General features: G+C 36.8%; 1 long non-coding RNA gene across 1 annotated transcript in view; it reads left to right on the top strand.

The window, feature by feature from the left end:
* Positions 1-19,141, top strand: part of LOC142602508 (uncharacterized) — a 73,182-nt gene that overhangs the window by 22,288 nt on the left and 31,753 nt on the right. Inside the window, exon 3 of the long non-coding RNA XR_012836252.1 lies at positions 15,194-15,331. This is a non-coding gene — a long non-coding RNA (uncharacterized LOC142602508). The remainder of the gene's footprint in view (positions 1-15,193; positions 15,332-19,141) is intronic.

The following is a 19,141-nucleotide window of genomic DNA, read 5'->3' on the forward strand; positions in this document are numbered from 1 at the left end:
TTTACTTCAGGCTATTCTAGGACATTGGCTCTGGCTGGACATCTCAGCAGCTCAAGCAGAGTTGCTGAAATGAAGCCTGGATATTGCAGGTGACAAGTTTGTGTAAGATGACCTACATGCTTTGCAAAGGCTCTGGCACTGAAGTGCTGCAATTGCAGCTCGTCTAACAGGACAACATCTATTGTGGTTTTGCAGATGTAATAGAGAATTTGAGGGTGTTTCTACGTCTTTTGTTTTGTGCTGAAACTTCATACTGTGTATTTGGAGAATATGGTACCATTCGTGTGTCACATAGATTTCCAGTGCTGCACCTGAATTTATCTAAATTTGTTTCAGGTTGTTTAGCAACCATTGGACATCTGAATTTCACCAGCTGCTCACCTTTAGTTGGAGATGAAGCAAATCTTTTTTCAGTAATTTTCCCTTAGAGCCATGAATGCTAGTCACTAATAAGTGAGGAGAACTGAAACAGATGCCAGAAAATTAAAATCAATTTATTTTATGCATAACAGTAACAAGGCATTTTATCTTGATGACAAACAGTGCTATCTTAAGTAAGCATTCATTTGACCTAGTGGCTTTGATATCAGTTGCTATTAATATCCATGCGGCACTCATTAACAAGCCTGCAGCTTTCAGCGATTTAGCTGGACAGTAAGTAAAACTAGATGTGAAAATAAACTGACCTATAAGCAACAATTTTTTTAGAAAAACTCACAAAAAACCAACAACAACAAAACCAAAAGGAAAACACATTAAAGCTAATCCAACATAATACAGGAGATCAATAACCGTACTCATTTATGAATACTATCTTATAAATAGAAAATAGATATGAATGATGAAGAGTTTCTAAAACTAGAATTTGTCTCATATGAGATACTTAGAATAAGTTTATGCAAGTCATGTTATGTCACCATAGGAAAAAATAAAACAATGAATGGATGACCAACATAAATGCATAGTTAATGCTGTGCGCCAAAATGAACTGTACCAAAACAGCTTTCATGTTCCCAGAAAATTGAAGGAAGCTCTCTAAAAGCAACTAATTTCCAATACAGAGCTGATGAAATAACATTTGCAAATGTTTCTACTGTGTTGGAAGGCTGAAAGGATACTTATCAATGCCCCTGGCTTACAAAGTAGGAACTGAACTGATTTCAATACCTTCCCCCATTTTATCAGCTGTGTACATAAGCCCATAAACTATCTTTTGGCTTCTTCCTCTAAAAGTTACAGCAAAACTCTTGTTTGATGGGTCCATATATCAGATTCACAGCTGTATCAGAAGCCTGACTCAGTATTTATCTACATAAAAGGACAGGTCGGTCTTCTTGTTGCAATATCTCTAGTTTACCCTATAATTTTTTTTCTAAGCTACAGTAAACTTCAGTAATTGGATCAACACCAGTTCACGTCAGGTAAACCTTCTGTGCAACAGGTTTCTTTGTTTTCATTCTGTAGCTTATTCTGATGGTACTAGTTGGACAAGGAAAGTTTTAATTATTGATGCTGTGATCAAATCTGATGGTGCCAGGAAAAGCTGGAGCTTTATTTCTGTTCTTTGTGGCATTCTATATGCAAGTTACTCAGCTATCAGATGAGGAGTCTGCATTAGAGCTCATTGGAGAGTTCTGCAAGTAACAGAAGCATTGATTTTTTTTTTGTTTTGTTTGGTTCGTTGGGGTTTTTTTGAGGGAATAGCATGAGGGAGGTCGAGAACTAACTATTGATTCATCCTTTTAATGTATTAACAGTTAGTCTATGGAGAACTTGAAATTAAACAGTGTTGTTCACACTTTAATGAAAGGTAAACCCATATTGCATAAAAAGACCTGTGATTAACCTGACAGCTATTAATGTTGGTGGCATGGTCCCTTCAAAGCAAGTGGCAGAATCCCTTTGGTATGACTAGGGCAGGATTTTCCTGTTTGAAACAGAAAAAAGATTCAATATTTTTACAAACAGATTTGATTCAGCTCCATCAAAAGTCAATATTTTTCAAATTCTGTTTAATCTGATTCCTATTCTATAGCCAGTATTACGCTAAAATGGCCATTCTAGTGGTGGGTCGTAGTACAACATGAGTGGTCATTGACATCAGTGGACCGAGATTTCTCCTTTGAGGTTTCTCACCAGATAGTAGCTCTCTGAACAAAAACTCTGTTATGATATGAAATATTAAACATCAGAGAGGCAGGACTGCTGACAGCACTGTAATATTGAAGACATCTGTCTGATTCATAAATATATTATATTTGGTTTCACAAAAGCCAGGCAATGTCAGATCATACAAGAATCAATTTAGATTAGAGAAGTTCAGCACAGTTTTAACTCCAGGGCATCATTATTTGCATCACTCGGTGACATAAACACGATCCCGATCACATCTTTGCTTTGAAGAAGCTACATGTGTTGGTGGTTCTTTGCAGAGTACATCTCCAGAGACATAAAACTGAACCCTGCAGAATTTGCTCAAATTATCATCATTATGTTTAGATTATAATAATGCTCAGAGTATTTCTGTGGTCTCTGCTTACATTTCTGCGGTGTTCAGGTATGCTTGTCAGTTATAGTGGAGGTTTGCCAGTTTCAGACAGTTCAAAAATATCTGTTTCTCTTTCCATACCTTGATCTGACAGGCATTCCTGCCTCACTACATTTCAAAGAAACAGCAACAGCATAAGACAAATTAGTGTCTGTTTAACTCGTTACGGAGCATGCTGGGCTTCCTTGCAGAAACAACTGTGTAATAAATCCTTTTTGGACCTCATCTTTTGTAAGAGCAACGCTATTTTCTTCTTCAGTGACCATCATCATCTCATTGTGTTGCATCTTATCACACAACTATCTCAAAATAACAAATATTTCTATAGGCCTGCTGACTGAGGGTAGTTTAAATACTTGTGTGGTATTTTATAGGCAGGGCTACATTCTTGGAAAGTGATTGATTCTGTACAACCTTGGGTATGTTTTTGTTTTACAGGACATAGAATGCAATTGTAGAGCTTATATAGAATAGATGATCAGAGATGATAGTGAGAGTGTAGATATTTAAAAAACCAAAACAAAATAAAGGAATTGAAAAATGACCAGATAATTACAGGTCAGAATATTTCCAAAATACACTTTTTTGACAATACTGACATTGGAATTGGTCATTTTTTCCTATTTTTCTGTGAACAGGGGAGAAAAGGAAGAAGGGGAAGAAGCAAGGACAATTTCTGTATTCTAGTACAAAGTTTTGGGCTCTTAATATAGCTTTTATGCCAAGCTAACGCTTCCACCACAAGGAAAAATACACAGAAACTGCCTTTTAAGAGAGAAATGGAGGCCTTCAGTCTGGGGGTTTGTTATTGTTTCAGAGAAGGCTTTCTAAAAGCTCTTTCTAGTCAGGAAGGAAGAATTTTAAAATTACCATAAAGTGGATCTGTCATCCTTCAGTCTGCTTTAGGAGTCACTTTGAGAAAGTACTCCATGAGATTTGTTACCTTACATTCTAGCGGATGTCCTGAGAAAATTCATCTAATAACAGGAGCTGGAGGAAAGCTAATTTGTAGTCAGTATAAATACCCCCAGGTGAAACAATGCTCTGGTTTAGGAAGACGACTGATGGACAACCCCATTTTAGTAATCATTCACTAACTGTGTAGCCACATTTCTTTTCAATAGCTTTCTTCCTACATCTGTAAGTAGCTTCTCTTCCTCAGTAGTTTGTTGTTTAATGAGATACAAATATTCCTCTGAAATGCTTTCATTATGATAAAATTCATTTAAATGGCATGTTTTTTTGTGGTGTTTTGCATTAGGCTTGTGCGTCCTGTAGAGCACTGAGGATGGATCAATGGCATGTGATGAGAAAGACTGGTGGTATCACTGCTGCAGAATCTGCACAGTGAGCAGAAGAGGAATTTCAGGAAGATAGAAAGCTTCCCCAGAGAAACGGACTCTCCCTATATACCATATCAGCCTATGCCACAGCATTCATGTGTAATCTAAACAGGTAATCTGAGCTGTAATTTTCAGATTTTCTCAACTGTGTGCTATTGACTTCTCAGGGTTCAACTTTTGGGAAGCACCAAGCAGAGAATGCATCAGATGGACAGTACACCCCAGATACTGGGGCCAGTACTGTAAAATATCTTCATTAATGACCTGGATGATGAGACAGAATGTCCCTTGGCAAGCTTGCAGACAGTACAGAACTAGGAGAACTGGGTGGGCTGCCATTCTGGGGGACCACAACAGGGTAGAGATACAGGTTGGCAGAAACCTCAGAAAGCTCCACAAAAGGAACTTTACAAACAAATGATGTCTTGTGAAGTTGAGGAAACAAATCAATAAAGGACTGTATGAACAAGACAGCCAGTAGTGGGCAAGCTGCTACCATTTCTTTCGGAAGGGAAATTCACTGCAACACTAGTGATTCCTTGAGATCTGTCTGAAAGTTGCACTGCGGTATGTATCCTTGCTTTTGACTTCCCAGCTTTTAGATCACATCTTAGCATCCAATACCTATAGGCTTTCTGTCCTGTCTTTTCAGGTACGTGCATGAATAATGGCCTTAATTTGATTTCTTTTTACATTTCATTAGATATTATTTTGTCAAGATGGACTATAAAGTTTCCCTCTCAGATTTCCAATACCAATGGCAATAATCACATGTGATTACCTGAAAAGGGGTTGTAGTGATAACAAGAGACCATTGCAGTTCCCTTCTCTCATAAAACTCTTGAAATCTATAGTAGTGACCTCCGGAAGAGACAGACCACAGAGAGCTTGCAAGAACTTCTCCCACTGAGTGGTTTTAAAGAACTAATCAAAAAGACTCCTTTGATGTGAGCTCTTTCTAGATTGTCTTCATCTAGAAGTAAAATACTAGTGAGTCAGCAAGAAAAAAATCTTTTACGTAATCTAAAATCTTTACAATATTTTTCAGATCTGCTCCTGGGCAAATTGTCCCACTATACTGGAGGAAAATTAATAGAAAATGGCCTATTAGTGTCTTTATTTATAGTTCAAGACTCAACAACTCAGTGATTTATATTTTCAATTTAATCACACCAACTGATGTAAGAAATAACTGGAAATGCAGGTATGACCTTGCTCAAGCACATTATATAAAATTCAATGTAGCAAAGCTTGTATATTGAAAATTGTGCAGTAATAAAATGTTTTTTTGCATTGTGCAGCTTGCCAACTATGTCAATACAAGATAATGGTTTAGGCAAATTACACGACTAAAGAATTAGAAATGTAACTGGAAAAAGGAAACATAATATTGGGTTTGTGGCAAGAACTCATTTTATATGATAAAACTAATTTGTAATTTGATCTTTAAAGCAGAACACAAAAAGAGTACTGAAGCACTTAAAATGTAAGGTCTATTATAGAATAAAGGAAGTGTGAAGACAAAGAAATAGTCTGACAGCAGCCTAGACAAGGGCAAAAGAACTCTTACTGGGCATAGCTAAACATTGTATTCTTAAGAAAATTATTTGGTTATTTGAAATAAGGAGCTGATGAAGTTCGTGGGAGGGAGAACAAGAAATAGTTTAAAAATACAAAGTTCAGGTTTAGAAATTTAATTTAATTGACTGCATTTTTATCTTCACTTAAATCTTTCTTAATATATTCAGGCAACAGAGGAAAGTTACTGAACTAGTGGAAGGGTAGAAATTCAGCTTAGAAAATACAGTTCCTTATTAATGAGCTTCCGAGGCTCTATGTGCTTATGCTGAAAAGAGAAACAAAGGAGTGTGAGTGACTTTGAGCATTAACAGAGGTCAGGAATGTGGGCCCAGAGAATACCCTCACTGGAGCAAGCTTCCTGTCTCATGTGGAATATGTGCATCATCTTCTGTAGGGAAGTGAGGTTTTGTTCTGCCTGTGCCCTCCACCAGCTCTGAGCGGGAAGTCATGCAAGTGCTTTAGGTACAGCCTTTTGATCACCAACGTTCAGAGCAGGCTTATGTCCAGCTGGCTCGGAACCCAGGCAGGTTGTTCTTGTTTGCAAAATGCTGCAGGGACACACCCCTGTGCTGCAATGATGTTAGGTGTTTCCATTGCAGTTTCCTTCATTTCTCTTTTTCCATCCATGCTTAGCCTCCGAAAGTATTACGCAGAATAGCTTGGAGTGATGTTGTAGCTCATTCTAGTGATCGTGAAGACTGATGAAGTAGGTGGGGAGCAGTTTCTGATATACTAGGCAATTTGAATTATGTTTTCTGTTGGTGAAAGCATAGCTGCTTTTCAGACCCAGCTTGTTCACCCAGGATGTCTGTATGAGGCTTTTTGTCTCTTTAACATTAGGTGAAAGGACTTCTAGCAGGACATTAAGTATTTTCCATTAGGTAGTAATGGACAAAGTAGTAAAACTTATTTATTCCCCGGAACGTGTGAGGTGTATAGTCATATCCAAATAATTAACTGAAAGGAAATTGAGTAACCAAATGGTTCCAGTGATTTGAGTACACCATTAAAAAATGACCTCTAGGATCAAAGAAAGTTTGATTGCAATGGTTTGAGGTATTTCTTACTAGCAACAGTGATTTATTTTTTTTTTTTTTTCCAATCTTTCTCTCGTTTACACCTCCATGTTGGGATGAGGACCTAAGCCATTCAGTGCAAACATCTTTCATACAAGTTACTTGTATCTTTTTCAAAGGATAATTCCTTTCCTGGTACAACTCCTCAAAAAAACCCATAAATTCATTAATTTGTTAAAATACTCTAATGTGCTGGCACAAGTGCAGAGTGTGTGATTATTCCTGAGTTATTAAGGGAAGGATCATTTAGATGCAGAAGTTCACGTTGCTTCATTGAAAGACTCTGTAAAACGATTGTTGAAATAGGTTTTTGGTCTATTAGGCTCCTCACTAATCTTTTGGGGGAACTCATTAACATGCTTCAATGATAGAAGGCATAAGGATAGATTTCATCAAGTGAAGTTGTTAGTGGTGCATATCATGCATGAGATGCATTATAAGTTGTGTTTATGATGTGAGAAACCTTGTAATAGCATCTGATGCACTGCATAAATCATTGCATTCTTGGGACATGATAAATGCAGAGAAATTTAATTCTGGGACAGTTCTTAAACACAAGAAATCAGCAGATTGTATAAAAATCCTCCCTCATACTATACATTGGCCTTCTGCTTATAAAGTATGAATGATGTACTCCCTCCCCTTTTCCCATACTCTACAGGTCTTTAAGTACAGGGCTTGAGTGAAGAGCAGCAGCACTGAAATGCTGTGGCCTGTGTCCTTTGAGTCAGGTAGAAATAGTTATTCACATGTCAGAAGCAGGTTTTGGGCTATAATCCCACATGTTGAGAATTATCTTTCAAGAAATTGTTTAAGAGAGGGCATGAGTCTTTTGGAAAGAAAATGAGACAGCTTGCCAGAGAAGAGTATTTTAAACGTCCTGTTTATTGAATAGATACCTGGTGAGAGAACTCGGCTTTGCATTTGAAAGAATTATTATTCAGCAAATGAAACCCTTTCACATGACTGTTATCCTAGTTTGAAATCCAATAATGTATTTTGGAAAGATGAACAAGACTTGGGAGTGTTAAAAGTGGCAGGGAATATAGGACATCACAAATTTCTGTTCAAACATAATTTTCTATATTTACCATATTTTGCTTGTGCTTTTGTAATGAGCTGACAATTTTATCAGATTTTTGCTTGTCGGTATTTATTTGAAATTAAATTGCTAAGGAGAAATGTCTAATAGCAGAGCTCTCAAATTACATTTTCTTATGCAGGCAAGTACTCCTGCAAGCCCATGGCCCTCTCTTACAGCCTTTATTTACAGTTCTTATCAATCTAATAAGTTGTCCATGTGTCAGCCCAGCCATGAAATGTCTGTAGAAGACATGTAGGAAGAGATCTACAGAAGCTGTAGAAAAATATTTTAAAATATTTAATGAAATACCTGAGTTTGATAAAACAGTGGAATGTGCTGGACTCATCTGCTTGGGCAGAAGTACTCCATGTGTTTAGTCAAGGACTTGCAATTGCTGAAACCTCTTTCATCTCAGAGATAAAACTGCTAATAAGTTTCATTAGCAGCATCCCCTGCAATTGGGTGTTCAACCCATACTTCTCATCTAAACTTGCATGTTCCTTGATACAGAGAGATTATGTTACATTGTGGATTTACGCTGCCAAAATTTAAAAAGCAAGAGTCAACATATAAATGGAAATGCTCTGCTGCTGAAATAAGTAGGGAAGGCAAGCTTTCTAAGTTAGAGCCTAAAGGCAATGTTTGCCTTATGGTTTACCCCATGTCAGGAAGTTCCTTTTTTTTTTTTTGTATGAAGAATAATTGTGGTGACTATTTATTACACGGTTCTAAAAAATGATCAAATAAAAGCAGAGAGTTAGGTTGTATTATCCGTGTGGGGATGAACAGGCACAAAGGTTTTCATCTCTAATGAAAAGGCCATAGAGGAAGTAGTATAGTCCAGGAGGAAAGAAGTTTGGGTAAAGTTTCCAATGGTTTCACTAGTTCTAAAGCTTCTTCTCATGGGCAAAGCTCCCAGCATAGTTTATTTGAAAGTACTTGTTATGCCTTCAGATTGCACTATTCTGGTTAGCACACTTTCATCCCACTTCTTCCTTAAGACTGGGATAGTTTTGTTCACGTTCCATTCAGTGAAGGGGACACGATGTTTCTTAATTGCTTGTGATGCAATCAAGAGGCATCTTTTGGTTATGTCATGGGTAAAACTAAAGGAATTAAAATTTACCTATTTTTATAGTGTGGCAATTACTGAAGTTGTTCTGAGCTTGTTTTATAAATGGTGCTGGTTTGATTTATTTTTTTCTAATGACATTGCAATTTTTTTTTTTTGTCCAATATTTCTGGCCCACCAGGGTGTGTTTGAAACCAGTGTGTAAGTAAGATACAGTAGTTAATAATGAAACCTATGCAGCTTTTACTACTGATAGTATAAAGCTTGCACAGGAGAAACATGAAGCAGATGTTGCTTTCCTCTTTTAGCAATAGTAAAACTACACTATAGCCTTTGAACTCTTGAAGTCCGTCAAACTGTTAATGGTTTTACGTTCCCAAAATAGAAAAGAGACAAGCAGCAGGGAAGTGCAAAACGACCTCCATCTTCAGTTCAGCACAAATGTGATTTATGGTCTCCTTTAGCAAGTATTTCAAAAATAGCAAACCACATACTTAATTTATGTCAAAACAAAGCCAAGTGGCCTTGGTTGAGCATTTCACTTTGTAGATGGAAAAGGACAGAAATTGAAATACCCTATCTGAGAATATGAGACCCTTAGGAGTCTATTTACAGTACCTTCTTTTGACAACTCTTACTACTTTTACCCTTGTTTATTGTACATTTGCTATATCAGCTCACATCTCATTGCTGATTTTCCCTTAATCATGTTGCTTTAATGCTTTATATGTCTCAAGAGTTCAAAACAGAAGAAAGAAACGTGATAAACTGAGGGACAATTACAGATAACGTATTGCAGTTCAGAAATATGAGAGTATTACCCTAATTTCAGGCTCTTTGGTCTCTTTTATATTATTAACATTAACTCTCAGAAATATTTTAATAGCCAAGGGAACCAAGTCTTTTGATCTCAAATTCATAAAGCTCCATTTATTACAAGAATGGCAAGAAAGAATGTAAATGGTCATATGACTCTTACAGGAGGTGAAATGCAAGTTAAAATCCATCAATAAAATAGAGCAAATTGATATGAACATTAAAAGAAATTATAGATATATTACTAACAACAGCTGCACTATTAAAATTAATTCATGAAACTGTAAAGACTGGTCCCTGCTTCATGTTGATCCCTGGATGCATTCCATTAGAATGTACAAAACTAGGAGGATTTATACTCAGTAGTCTAATAAGGTAAAGCTTTAACATCTGAGTGCAGTGAATAAATGCTTTAATTAAAATTAATAAGAAGCAAGTCCTTCTCTGGTATGTTGCATATTTTATATTGTCAGAGTTTCAGATGTACTTAAGATACTCAGATATTTGTTCAAAGAGAGACAGTCCTTGCCCAAAGAGCATATTTGACAGGAGAAAAATAATGCTTTTGTTGTGTAATGTCACTGGTGAGAAGTATGTCCTAGTTCTGACAGAAGTGGTACATTTCAGAACCCTATAGCATTAGATGCACTTTTTTAATTTAAACTTTACACTAGGAGCCAGAAGAACAAAAACATTTTCAAACAAAGAACCCAAATGCTCAAAACAAAGCAAAATCTGTGTTATTGAAAATAAAGAATGTCTTGTTTTTATTAGTCTTGAATTCAATTTAATTTGTATACATTTCTATTATTTTGTTTGGAAAGTGTTACCTCGGAAGAGATTGAGAGCAGGAAGCAAAGCAAGAGCAAGCAATGGCTGGAAGCAATGGGCCCAATCCAGAAAACACTAAATCCTAGAGTGAACAATGGGGAGGCTATTAGATGGCTCTGTCTTGTCTTAGGGCAAGATTCATAGTCCTAGGTGAGAAATAAAGATTCAGAGGTAATACTTAAGAAGTCCAAGTTAAAGGCCACAAGAAAAAAAGATGTGGAGGGGGAGGCAGTTACAGGCTATAGCTGAAGAGTTTTTGACAGAGGAGCCTATGGCGAGAGAGTTTCTCTATCAGTTTCACTGTCCTGAAGGGTGATCTGCATAGCTTGTGTGTACTGGAAGTGGCAGGGAAAGATTGCAATTTAAGTGAGGTAATTTTTTTTCTTTAATCCTTTTTCTGTGTGCTGTATGTCTTTTGGGGGAACAATGCTTTGCTGTTTGCTGGGTTTGGGCTGCAGTAGTCCAGCATTGTGACAGGATCCTGTGAAAAACCTCTGGTAAAATCAAGTGCCTCAGTGGTAACCACTGAAGATTTAGGGAGGGTGCAGAGTCCCTCTTGAAGAGCAATGACAGTGAATAGTTCAGGTGGAGAGAGAAAGAGAAGACAAATCTGTTTCTAAAAGGTTGTATGTAAGAGAAGAAAAATGTATATAGCACTAGTATTGGAACATCAAAAAACCATAGCTTTAGATTTGATGTTCTATATTGTAACCAGTGCCATCAATGGCATTATTGCTTGGCTGGGAGATGTATAGTCAAACCGAGGAAGTTCATAGGTTACTACAGGTTAGAAAAATACTACACAATATGTCCTTTAATATAAATTATAAAAGAGTCTTTATGTTTTCTGTGGAATATATGATGATGAAATGTGATGCATGCAACACTGTATTCTGGGAAGGGCCTCGTTCATGATTTTAGTGCTCTGTGGGATGGCAGCCATTTTGTTTTCTGAGTTTCTAAGGTGTTCATAAGACACAAATATTTTGTGCTACATCCCAATGATCTTTCTTGCCTTTTTTCAGTTTTCTTCAAGCTAAAATAAATCACTGTAGACTAAAGATGTTTTCCCATTGCTTATGGCATTCACAGCTTGAAGAGAAACTTCTTAATAATCCTGTTGTTTTTAACATTACTGTTCACAGTACTGAGTAGGGAAAAGGAATATAAAAAGAAAATAACTATAACTTCGTAAGTGTCTGGAAAGATTTTTGAGTTTTGGTGGGGTTTTTGGCTTTTTATTCTTGAATGCTCAAGCCAGTATTAGTTGACTAAGACTTTGACAGGTGTCAGTGGAGTCATGGAGAACAATCATCTATCTGGCTGGTTTTTTTCTTGGTCTGAATTTCAGGTGTGTGTCTGGTTGGCTGGAGTAAGGGTCCTGTATGTTAGCTTTTTGTAACCTGTCAGATTAGGAATATCAAGCCTTGTTAGAGCCAGACACTTCCACTTGACTTGGATGCATTTCACTTGAGCTCTGAGAGGCATTCGGAGAAATGATTTTAGTTTTGATTTGAAAAAGCAGCTTCTTCTAACTTTTGTATAGAGCTCCACCTGACGAGCAGTGGCACTGTACATTTCTTACCTTCCAAAATCCATTGGGAACACTATAATTTTGATTTTATATCTGTCTTGACATAGGTATCTCCTAGTTTTGCCAGGGGAAATATATTTATTTCATGATTAATGTCAAAGTTTCCTCATGTGTTACCTGCCTGAGGCTGACATGGTATTATTCTTGGGCAGAGGCCTACATGCTAAGGCTTGTAGGACTAGTCTCTGGAGTTTCTTGACTTAGTGCCTGAAAATTGATTTACCCTGTGGTATTAGCTGCCTCTCATAGCATGTCAGCTTTGTCTTAAAAACCAGAAAAGATCAGACTCAGGAGCAATAGCAGTAGTAAAAGCACTGCCTGTTGCTGTTATCAAGGGGCAACGGACAGAGAGGGTCAAGACAAGGTCCTGTAACTTTCTTGCTGTAAGGAACTATTAAAAGCAGCTACTCATAAAGCTTTAATTAACTTTGCAAACTGAACAAACTATTCCCAACCTTCAGTTATTCCAGGTAGATGCCTCTTAAAGTCTGTTGAAGATCTTGTAAAATATGAAGTATTTGACTGAACAGCAAACAAAAATGGCTGTGAGGTTTGGGCAGTCACCTAGGAGCAGGACCCATGCAGTTCACATTGGGCTTTTTGTCAGTATGTATTTTTGTTCATGTATTCACAGTGAATAGAAGTCAGCCCTTCTCTGGCAGACTGAAGCTGGCAAATTGCTGGCCCATGGCAGCATTCATCTAAGACCTAATGTAGGTTCCAGTTGGACAATTTTCCATATGCAGTTCTCACTATTTTACAAAGGTGGTCCAGCGGCCTAAGTGCTTTCTTAACTTGTCTCTGAGTACACTGTTATCTTCGTGTTAACATGCGTCAGGCAAGCAGGTTTAATTTTTTATGTTTATGCATTTTGACTGTTCAAAAAAAATAAATCAATTTTAACTGTTCCCTTTAGTTGTTATTTAGTTGTTGTCCTTCCCCTTCCTCCTGAAAGAGCAATTAAGCTAAGCCTAACTGCTTCAGATTTGACGTGTCTAAGAGCAGGCACATGCCAGTCATTACAGCTTGCTTGACACAGGGTAACTTTTTGCAGCAGGGTATCCTGGCCATTTTTTTGAGTTTTCCCTGCCAGTAAGATTGTTATAGGTCTTACTGCTCACTGAGCAATGAACAGTTCAGAGGAAGAAGGAAAATCCACATTTGTGTTAAGCAGTGGCTGATTGCTTCCTCAAACACAAGATCACACACGTTTTATAAGTGTGAGTGCAATCACTGAAATGTATAATCCATTTTTAATCTCTTACTCTTCTCCTGCAATGAATTGTCTTGGTTAATTTCATATTGTATTAAAATATCCTGTTAATCAATTGTTAATGTATTTAAATGTAGCCTTGTGATTTCATTAACTGTATCTTCTTTGTATTATGAGAAAGCACGTGATCTACCCTGTCTATACACTTCATTGTTCTGGGTTCTTCTAGCATATCCTAAATTAGTTAATCACTAATGTGCATTGCATCAGTCTTTTTAATTTTTCTTCACACGGAGCGCTCTGTTTCCCTAACAATGCTTATTGTATTCCTCTTAGACTTCTGCTGTTTCTGCTCTTACCGTTTTGGAAGAATACTTCTGGTTTTATAACATCGTTATAATTATCTCTGTATTCTGTTCTAGTCTCTAGCATTTGTCTGCATTCTGAGTAGCTTTGCACATGCATCGGTTTTTTTATAACATTTTGTTATATTAATACAGTGCTGCAAGTAAACTATTTTGCTTCAGTTTTGCAGGGCAGTGGGTGTAGATGTGAATGCTGTCACAACACCAGTGATTGACTTCTGTATTTAGTCTCTGGTTTAGTCTCAAGTTTCCATAGTTACTCCATACATTATTTCATTGACTGGAATAGAAGCTGCACTGAGCCTTTTAATGGAATTATTAGTAAGGATAAAGTAGTTCATACAGGTACCTTGTTGAATTCATATTGTCTTGATTTATGATTAATAATCTAGTTTTAGTCATTTAGATGGATGTTTAAAAATATATGGAGGTATTGACAAAGTTCTGAAAAACAGTCCTCTACATTGATAGAGACTTCTGGAAATAATGAAATAGTAATTGGTTTAAAAATATGGTAAATAAGAGGATTGGTAGAAATTGCAGCAAAGTATTCTGTATTTCTTTTTTAGTCTGTGGAGTGTGTGGTGGTTCAGGCCAAAATACTACTATTATTTAAAGATACATGGACTTTAAAAAACAGTGACCGTATGACATTATGTGATAAATTCAGTCTAAATTATCCAAATTATGAATATATTGGAATTATGACAGTCCTATGCCAATCCAATAAATGACATTAATCAAGCACAGTGAAAGTTGTTTAAAAAAATAGTTAAAATATGAAATTCTCTCTGACTGTGCTGAGGAGGATTGAAGAAGGCAGTATGTTATAATATGTAAATAAATATGCAATATGTGAAATATATAAATAATAGTAATTATTTTGCTGCTGGATACTGGGTTTTTTTGATTGTTCACTAAATTAACAAATTTTTATTATAAGTCAGTTACTGAATGATTAGAATCAGTTCTTCTCTGGTTAAAGGCTGAGCGACATGGTCGTGCACAGGAGAGAGGGTGCCATGGAGATCAAGGAGGGCGTATAATACTAGTGTAGTTTTTACTTGAGCTCCTGACAGCTGAGAGAGAAACTCATTGCACTTCAGCCCAGTTGCTGAGTATTTTGTGTGGAACTGTGGTATTTCACAGCATCGCTTGTGAGCCCCAAGTGATTGATTTTCACTCATTTTGGGGAAGACATCCTCACAGAGGAAGAACAATGGTGAAGTATCTCTGTGTCACAGCCCAACCTACTCCATTGCAGTTGTGTTTGCATGTCTGCAGCCAGACACTATAATTTGAATTTTCATCTTTCACAGTATTTATGGTAGCTAACAGTAGTGTTGGGAAATTGGATGTCCTTTCTATAAACCCCTGGAACACACTGATAGGGATAACAGATTTAGGTCCCAGCCTTCTTTACCAGATTCCCACTCAACTTTGAGATCCTGGTTTCCTTTGACCCCAGTGGTTTTGTCTGCAATTGGAAACACTATTAGAAGTTATACTCGAGTGACACTGGAGAAAATGAGCTTTACTTGCAGTTTACTGTTTTCCCCTTCTCGTTACCTATTTCTGTCTTTCCCTGACAACCTATATATACTTTTTTTCAGACAATTTTTCTTCATTTTTTTCAGTTATTAGTGTGAACTCTTGTTTTTCTCTTACAGTTTTTCTGCACCACGTTCTGTACCACTTCACCAGCTGAATCTCTTGGACAGAGAAAGAATATGTTCCTGCGCCCCCTATAACGTGGCCTCCGGCAGCAGAAAGGTTCATATATCCCATATGGAGCTTTATGACTCCAGGTGAGAAAGAAATAATTGAAGCAGATGAATTTGAAGAGAGAGCTGTTTATATGCAAATGTAGTAGTGGAAGCCTATGATTGAAATGTCTCTGGGCTAAATTATGGAAAAAGTGTTTCTCAGTTAAAAATTCATCATAAAGAACATAAAATGAACTTTAAAATACAGTATGAAATAAGAACTGGTAAAATAAATCTCAAACTACTGTGAAGCACTTTGAAATATAACACTATATGTTTTTTCCTTAGTAGTATTTTTTCTGATTTTAATTATTTATTGATTTATATTATGAATTATCTTTTTGTCTTCAGGTCAGTTGGTTTTAGCATCTCCTTCTTTAGCTTTTGCACCAGCTCTTCTACGGATGTTTTTTTTTTAATATCCTAAAACTGATAGGGTATTGCTATGTTTAATTACCAGGAGTTTCTACTGAATTGGCAATGGATGCAGTGCTTTGACTGTTCTGGTAGTGAGGTTACTTTTCCAGTTCCCCTTTCTGGTCAGATGATTCAGACTGGATGATATTGATAAGCTGAGATTAATATATTGCTGTAACGACCTATATGGGTTCGCTATTGAATAAAGCCAACTTGAGCTTATTTTACACAATAATAATCATGAAAGATATCTATCTATTTTTCAAAAAAGTAAGTCTTTTAATGTGCTTGTCCACTCTTCTTGCCACTTGCCTCTAAAGGAAAACGTTCTTAGCTAATGAATTCCAGTAACGATTCTTGACTTGCCTGGTTTGTGTTGGGTTTTTTTGGTTTGATTTTGGTTTTATTTTTTTAACCGTGGGGCCTCATGTCTTGAATATTGTGCTGGTGTTTTCCACAGTGGTTTTGAAAATTAGGTTAAATCTTCAGGTGATTACACTGCAAAGGCTTTTTTTAGATTTCTTTTTTATCATTGCTGGAGAATTATCACAAAAAAAATTCTAGACAACTTCACATCTTTGTTTTTTCTTTGTATACTGTAATACTTGGAAATAGTGTTGCACATGGGAAGATATTTGAATAATAACAAGGACATAGTGTAAAAAATTTGGATGGGCAGCTCTTACCTTAAGATTTTGGTGAATCAGCATGTAGCATACAAAGTATGTAATTTCCAAAGTAATTCTTGTTCTGAGCAGTCCGTGTTACCATTCTCCAGAGGTCTTGTTATTCATTTCAAAAGATGAGAATCTGCTGCAGTATCTTTCTCTTTCTCTCTATGTGAATCTATATATCTGTATGTGTTTACCTGCTTTAGTTAAACCTGCACCATTTTGTTCTCACTATACTCAGATCTGCTTCCCAGCTTTACCCAAAGTCTTGCCTGTGTAGACCAGCTGTAGAGTTGTGTCTTCCACACATGCCAGTCAAAAGATTGCCCAGTACTGAGGAGCTCCCAGCTGGTTTGTGGCTAGCAGATATGTTTGCAAAATGCTCTTATTTCTTCATCTGTTTTCTGTAAGCCTTTCTTTGTGGGAACATCATGAAACCGTATGCTTTTTGGGGCAAAGACTGCACAAGGGAAGTTCTTGACTAGCATTTGAGAAGACACTGTGATACAATGAAATACTAAAAGACTGCGATTTAAGAAAAGAAGCCTAAAATATATGTATTGTATTTGTAGATATGAGAGTGGATTGTTTTTTGTCTGTTCTGCATTCTTATTAAGTTCAAATAGAACCCAGAATACTAGTCGACTGGAAACACTTATAAGAAAGCTAGAAATTGATAGAGAGTAATGACTTTAAAGGATGACACTAATAAATTCTTATTGCAAATGTAGAACATCTTTGAGTACTCTTCTCAATTATAAAGCAGAAAGTAGTCAAACTTCTCTGGTTATTTTTCAGTAAAAGTCCAATTGGAACAATGAGTTCACTTGTTTAGTGTTTACTGCTGACATTTTACTTCTCCAGGAACTTGAGCCCCAGAGTACAACTCACTCAAATCAATTAAAAACTGTACCCATTAACTTTGAGGTCTCTGAAACAGTTTTAACATGATTTGTCACATATGCTCTATCATTTATTGAAGAGTTACAAATTTCTGCAAGATTTTGTGGTGTGACATCTGCCTCTACTGTTCTAGATTCACCCTGTCAGTGCAGTAGTGGATGGTGACAACTGACAATATTTCTAGATCTTTTTTAGAAAATGATTGATGTAATTTCTTAGAGGAGATAATATAGCGCCTTAAGCAGCCACCAGTGTTTCATAACTTATTAAAGCCTTTTATCTACACTTGTCAAAAAAGCACAAAATATAAGTGTAAGTTTGTCAATTAAATCTAAGAAAGAATGAGGTGTGCACAGTCCCAGCAGATAAAGTGCAGTTCTATGTGGACTTCAAAGGTCACTTTCCAAATCTGTTCTCATCATTAAATCAGCTTTTGCAGTTCTAAAGCCCAAATCAGCCGGAGCAGTATCCAGTAAACTGAACGCAGTGGCTTCAGTCGACTTTTCTTGTATACAATTTGGGTACGAGGATCATCAATCAGCTGCTGACTGGTGCTAGTTCTTGGCAAACCAGGAGAGCAGTTGTGACTGCGGACTGACTTACATGTAAGTGCATGCTCCTTCTGCGGCACTTAGGGGAATAAATTGTGTAAGGAAATTTTTAAAACTGGTCCTGAAGTTACATCACTCTGTAAGTCACTGATGGAATCTTAAGATCCAGAGTTGATATGTCACCGCTGAACTCTTGATAGCAAGGTTTTTAAAAGTGTGACAAGAATTTCACATTTTATCCTGATGTGTGTGTTGAGTAAGGTGGCTGCAATGCTTCGCCTCGTTCTATGCATTTCAGCAAAATTTAACCCTGTAGCATGACCACAATTCAGTAGCTTATTTGCTGAGAGGCATGTCGTGCTTAGAGCATGTGGTTAACATTGTAAAGCCAACCTTAGAAAAGTGTTTTGTAAAGGAGCTGGACATTTTAAAAATGCCAAAATTCTGTTTCATGGCAGTTTAGGATAAAAACTTTTAAATTCTGATGTGAAAGAGAGTGAGGCTTCAGCACAGGCTTTGCTACAGCAAATGAAGCTAAAGATACGAATAAGAGAATGAGAATGCTGGGAAGAAATCCCGGCAAGGTGGATTGTAGCTGGGAGATGCTTCTATCCAGAGAATTAGGTTGTTAACCCTGTTAAGGTGAGGAATCACAATCCTGAAGGACTCCTAAGCAGGGGCAGTCCCAGGGCTGATAACATATGTGCTCTTCCCAGGGGGTAGGCTGATAAGATAACTTATAAACTCTTCCCTAAAGGCACAGGAGTGGGGTAGTGGCTGTGGCTTGTGAGCTGTTAGAAGTCTCTGGAGGCCAAGAAATTCAGTTTTCTGTTTTGAACATTGGCTATCAGGTCATAAGGGGACTTTTAAAAATATGGTAAAGAGAAATCTCTAAGCAGCAGCAGCGTTTTCTTGATTTTCACTTTGCCCTGAAAACAGCTTATTTTTATTTTATTTAGTCCTTGCCCTTACACTTGGGACTCTTCCACAGTTTCATTAAGAATCCATTTTCCCTTGAGAAATAAAACCAACAGAGGGATATTCTTTTTTTTCTCCCTGAGCAAATCTCTGTTTATGACTAATGTCTCAATTGCTATAAAAAACTTTAAAGATCACCATCTCCAGTCATTTAACATGTTATGATTCCAGTCATTTGTTCTCATTGAACATTTCATTTTAAAAAAATCAACATCCTGGAAAACAAAACTCTTATGTGCATAATTCCATCATTAAAAATAACGAGTTAAGCCTCATAGATTGAGGACCTTTCTGAAAATGTAAAATGAATGCTGGGTTCTTTCTTTATACAT

This window comes from Balearica regulorum, chromosome 7 (assembly GCF_011004875.1).
Source record: "Balearica regulorum gibbericeps isolate bBalReg1 chromosome 7, bBalReg1.pri, whole genome shotgun sequence".
Lineage (NCBI taxonomy): Eukaryota > Metazoa > Chordata > Aves > Gruiformes > Gruidae > Balearica > Balearica regulorum.